Source organism: Grus americana, chromosome 5 (assembly GCF_028858705.1).
Source record: "Grus americana isolate bGruAme1 chromosome 5, bGruAme1.mat, whole genome shotgun sequence".
NCBI lineage: Eukaryota > Metazoa > Chordata > Aves > Gruiformes > Gruidae > Grus > Grus americana.
In genome coordinates, this window is record NC_072856.1 from 50,970,813 (window position 1) to 50,976,812 (window position 6,000).

The 6,000-nt window shown below is 39.2% G+C and overlaps 1 protein-coding gene across 1 annotated transcript in view; it reads left to right on the forward strand.

Moving 5' to 3' along the window:
• The window catches only part of GPR65 (G protein-coupled receptor 65), a 30,000-nt gene extending 28,775 nt beyond the window's left edge, over window positions 1–1,225 (forward strand). The window contains exon 4 of the transcript XR_008577249.1: window positions 1,071–1,225. The gene's annotated coding sequence lies outside the window, so the exon portion shown is untranslated. The remainder of the gene's footprint in view (window positions 1–1,070) is intronic.
• The last annotated feature ends 4,775 nt before the right edge of the window (window positions 1,226–6,000 follow it).

Genomic DNA, 6,000 nt, shown 5'->3' on the forward strand with positions numbered 1-6,000 from the left:
ACAAGAAATTGTGTTACTATTTCCATACATCCACATTGACAGCTGTGAGACACGTTCAGCTTTTTTTGCCCTATAGTCTCCAACATGAATGGATCAAAATGCTTTATGAAAAACAATTAAACTATCACTTCCACAAAGTCACAAAGTAGATTTTATGCACTAGAGACAGACAGAATAAGACTTCAGAGCTGGGCAGACTGAAAGCCAGAGTCATTTGGGGTACCTCACTCCTTATCCCTGTTCAGAAATGTGATCCGTGACTCAGACAGACAGATGTGCCCTGATGCTCTCAGGCAGTGGCGGAGAACAGAGACCCCCCTCCAGGTTCAATGCTGCTGTAGCCTCCACAGCTGCACAGCTGTCTCCTTATACCCTCGAAGAGGCAGTGAAATGGTGACATGGTTATGGGTCTGTTGCAAAGTTTGTACAAAATCTGTAAACAAAATCAAAGCCGACTATTCTGAAAAGGGAATAATTACCAGATTGAATTGGAAAACAGATTGCTATAATTAATTCACTTGGATGACACTTCAGTCGCTATAAGCATGACACAATGATTCTTCATTCAAGAACATGAATGTGACTGTGTCTCCCAATTTTTTATGTATTCCACCATAACTGAGCATGAATAATGTGCACTGAAAGCCAAATGTCACCCAAACTAATGCCATTAAGAATGAACGAACAGCTATCTGTGTGGCTGAACTATTGTTGAACCTGCAGACTTATGCAATTCTTGTCACTAAGAATCCCATCAGCATTGTATAATGACATGCAAATGAACAAGAATTGTTCTGAATGAGAAACAATAGATGCAAAAAAAAAAAAAGCACTACATATCAAAATATATATCTAGAAAGCTCTTCTATTTCTGGTGGGGCTTCTCAGCCAGGTGATTATGCAAGTCACTCACGTACCTGTGCTTCTCTCCTTACTTCCTTCTTTTTCTGTTTAGGCAAATAATTCTCATCTGTAACCTAACAAAGTACATAATGTTACTAAGGTGAACAAGACTAACTTAAATATGATAGACTTGGTCAAAACTAACCTTTACATTTTTATATCAACAGGAGAAAATTATAGCAGCTAGCAAGAGTCCCTGTTCTGCCTGTCCTTCCTTGCCTGGACAAATATTTAAAGACCTCAAAATGCTCCACAGAATAAATTCATCATTTCCATTTTGAAGAAGGAGAAACTTAATATCTACTAAACAATTCCTGTAAAGTCATACAGTCAATCATATATTTCAATAATTTTGTTCAAGCGTGATTTTAATTTCTCTCAGCCCCATGGCTTACATTGCCGTTTAATCCACAATGATGCTCGTACACACTCCCTTTTGTATCCACTCACAAATGTATATTTATACTTCATTTTCTTCCTCTGCCATGTGTGCATACAGATAATACTTAGGATTGGCCAGAAAAATACAAGTTCATCATGTGAAACATTTTGAACTTTCAAATATATAGATAGAACATTATTCATAACCCTAAAAGCTCCTGACTGTTTTCAATTCAATATTGAAATGTAGAGTTACAGTAATGTTCCTATAAAACCTAGCCAACAAAAACAACTATGAAAAGTCCTTCCAAACCCTTTTAAACCTTTACTACTTATCCTCCTTATCGATAGGTGTTGATTATTAATTTTAACTAAAGCAGTGAAAGGGAAAGTGCAGAGCCAAGGCAGCCTGCTTTCAGTCTCTTTACACTAATGGCTTGGAGGATACAGCTAGTACACTCATATCTCTTCACTGAAGGATCAAATTATTTCAGCTTTCATAGAGACAGCATTCAAGTAAATTACTGGAGGTGCCCTTTACCACTTGGTGCATCGCCAATTACCAAATGCCATTTACGTTCAAATACAATGAAATGTTTTGGTATCACAAGGTTAAAGAGAACACCTATTTGGAATGAATGAAAGGGCAGAAAATGTCACATACAGAAACAGAACGACAGATTGAATAGTTACAGCAGAAGTCAGAGGTCCAAAGTGTAGATGAGCTGGTTTCCCCAGTAAGATTGCTGGCTGTGAATTAAATGGGATATTCACCTGAGATTCAGGAGAATCTGCACAGCAAAGGATTTTGAAGCATGCGCTAAATGCTTTATGCGGGTTCCTGAGAAGGACACAAAAGGTTAAGTATTTACGTTTATGTGACATTGTGTTTAAAACACGTCAGAGAAAAAAAAACTTGTAGTGGAAAGCGCTGTGCTGTGTCAGGTCAGCCTTTCCATATCTAAATAACGCCCTTTCAATGTATGGATACTGTTGGTTTGGGATTTGGGGCTTTTTGGTGAAAAAACTACGGCATGTCAAAGTTACAGATTTATGTTCAAATACTGCAGTATGTAGGTAAGAATTACCTTCAGGGAGAAGTTTGCCTTCTGTCACTTCATGTTTCCTTACCATAAATGGCATTTTGCAATCTAAACTGAAATAATTTCAGATTAAAAGCAGTCAAAAACCTGGCATCCAGTTTCCATGAAAAAGAGTCCCAGCTTGAAGTATAGATGTAAGTCTGGAGCACACAACAATCGAATCCACTATAAAATGGCCACTGTTTTCAACAGAATGAAATTACTTCATGTATAGAAAATATCGGTGGTTATGCAGGTATAGACATTGCCTATCAAATCCCAGAAACTCCAGTGACATCAGAAGAGGCTTTCCAAATATGTTCTCCATGATCTGTCCACAACTGTGAGTTACAAAAAGTAGCAAGCGTGTAGTGAGAAATCAACTGTCCAAATTATTAAAAATAAGTAAACCAAGATATCTTATTGCTCTCCACCCACAAAACTTGGGTCTGTAGAACAGCTATAGATTTTTATCTCTTGTTGTTGTTGTCATTTTAGCTGTACTAATGCCTATTCCTCAGCACTCCCATCTATTTGTCATTTCATTTTCCTCCAGCTAGTGATTTATGCTTTCCCTTCTGGCTAATAGTGTCTGATTTCAATTACTTCCCTTCCTTGGAAGTACAGTTCCTACTACGAATGGAGAATTCGCCGTTTTCTTTATTACCCCAGGCACTTTATTTTAACACAAGCATCCCCTGCATCGTGGCACCTCAGAAAGGCTTGTGCCTGCTATCTAAAATTGCCTTAGCTGTACATTTCAGCATTCACATTCCCTTTTCTGTTTGTTTTCTCCCTTTCACACTCCTGAAATCTCTTTAGAAACTCTGCTTTCAAAAGCAGCTTTCTGGGACACATAAGCATGTGAAAACCTTTCCATGTCAATTAAAAAGATAGTGGGACAGTAGAAATGTAAGACCAGAAGAGAACATGAGCTCCAAAAACTTGACTGTGCAGCAGGAGATGCAGAAGCATCCATGGAGTTCCTATTGCCCCTTACTCCCACACAACATAAAACATCTCCCCAAACCCCTCTAACAACCTTTAACCTCTAATGAAATACCCACAGGCACAATTCAAAAAAAAAAAAAAAAAAGATGGAGAAAGCAGGTGAACTCAAGGACATTGTTAATGCTCCAGGTCCTTTCCCTAGCAGGGAAACTGTAAGACAGAAGAGATCCAAGGCTGTGATCATATCCTACCCAGCCATGGAGGAAACCATGAAGACATTGAGCACAGACCAGCCAGCTCCTACCACTCTGAGCTGCAGAAAACTTCCCACCAAGCTCCGGCCACAAGAAGGATTTTTCAATCAGTTTCTTTTTCAGGTTCACATTATATTTTTAATTGCGTGTATGAAAGATACTAATTAGAAAACTTCATCACCTTATGCACAGTATCATATAAAGCCTAATTACCCTGCAGACAGTGCTGGGCATTATTTATGCCTGTCAGCCCTGAAGATGTATTTCATTAATATACAGGTAAATAGGACTCTCCTCTGGAATAAACTTTAATCCTTTGGCGTATATCTGGAAAACTCGTGACCTGTGTTGGGAGGTGCTCTGTATTCAGGCTAATTTCCTTGACTGAAGGAGTATGTTTAAGTAACGCCACGGTGCTACTTACCTACAATGCAAACAATTCACAAGGCTACTTTCATTCGGAACTGGTGCAGTTTGCAGAAATGATGAAGGTAAGCTGACTTTGAATGGTTGAAGTCCTTCACCATCCATCACTGAGCTTCTCCTTTAACAACAGCTTTTCCACCAAGTGACACAAGTGGGTGTGAGAGAATATTTCACCACAGAGAAACAGATAGAAATACAGAGCCGTGGTAACTGAGGTGTCTGTACTGGGGGGGTTCAAAGAACAATGCTGTGAGGCCAGCCCAATCTTTCTCTCCAGTTAAGCATGTAATGAGGGTATATCTAGTGGAGGGTGTCCCTACTCATAGCAGGGGGGTTGGAACTAGATGATCATTAAGGTCCCTTCCAACCCAAACCATTCTATGATTCTACGAAGTAAATCCTGTTTACTAATACATCACTTAACACAGCAAGCTAAAAGCCTGGTTTTTAGGCCTTGTACCCATGACAGCAGCTCTCACAGCTGAAGAAGAGAGAGTCAAGGAAAGTATTCAGTGGCATGGGTGAGTAAAGGAGTGGAAAAAGATTAATACACGAAAGATCTGGGGTGGTTCTCAGTTTCAGACACACTCACAAGTCTGCCATATGTGCCATCATCTGAGCTGACTGACAGCTCTGTCAGTGGCCAGTCTCCCAAGCTATGAAGAAACTGAGGCAAAAGTACTGCCTTGTATAAAACCATCAGATGTATAGGTAAAAAGGGTTAAAGCAGGAGACGAACATTTCAAAAGCCCAATAAATCCTTTATATGCTTTTGACAATCTCTCCCAAAAGACATTTCACATTTCTAGAAGCAGTTTTATGTATGTCTATAGGTTTGATAAATCTTTTAAGGGTGTAGGAGCAGCTAATATTTTGAAAGTGGACTTGAAGAAAAATAAAATTTAAAATAAAATTATTAGCATCATCCCTGCCTTTCTAGAAGGAAGAAGAGATAAAGCCAGGGCAATGCAAACTGTTCATATCAGAATTTCTCTCTCTCCATGTACCGTAACCAAAGCTACTTGTGCAGAAGGCTGGGCTCGTCCCTCTCATACAGAAGTCGGTGCTTATTGTTGTTAATTATCTGCACACTAAAGAGAGTCTCTTTACGTGATTAGGACTGCAGTCCAGAATCAAGCAGAAAGTGAAGGCTGTCAGTGAGATGCAGAGCTGTTATTAAGGGCTCCTGGGCTGCCTGCCGTACCTCTAACCCCCTGCTGTCATTTCCAGCCACTCCTCCTTCCCCCGTGATGTAAATCAGGAACGCTCTCCTGAAATCAGGGAAACAGCAGGAGAGTTAAGGCTAGAGTAAGGGCATGGAGAATCAGATCTGTCTTTCAAAGAGCTGTTCTGGAGATACAGCAACCCTGAGCTGCAGCAGGTAAGGTGATAAAGTACAAAACCTTCAACAACAGTAGAGGGAACAAAGGAAACCACAGACAAAGCACATTTCTCTCTCTGTAAAATTACCAATTTTTTAAACTTGCTCCTATATGAAAAAGATCTTTTGAAGTTTGAATTTAAAAAAAAAAAGTGCAAAAGATAGCAGCATTTTTTGCTTTTACCAAAGCTAGTTATTTGCTCCAACTGGATTTTAGCTTGTTTCAAAGTCTCCTCTACAAAATCATTCAAAAGGATGGGGAAAACACTTGTAAGTGAACCAGAGCTTTGAACCAAAAATCAAAACCAGCAGATATAACGGTTTCCTTACATATACAGCAATCATTACAGGGGAAAGAGAGTTTGATTACAGGAAGACAGCTGATTTTGGTTTTACTCACAGTTAATTTTTTCAAACAATAAGAACTTGTCCTGTTTGCCAGATCATAAAAGAGACGTCCTAAAATACATCTTTTCTGTAGATATTCAAAACCTGAAATCCATTGGAGCCAGTGAGAATTCAAGAAGAAAGGAGTTCAGTATAAATCTCTGAGTCTTCCCATACTCCCTGTTAATATTGCTGGTCATTATATATAATAACTCTCTCTAACCTTTGCATAGCT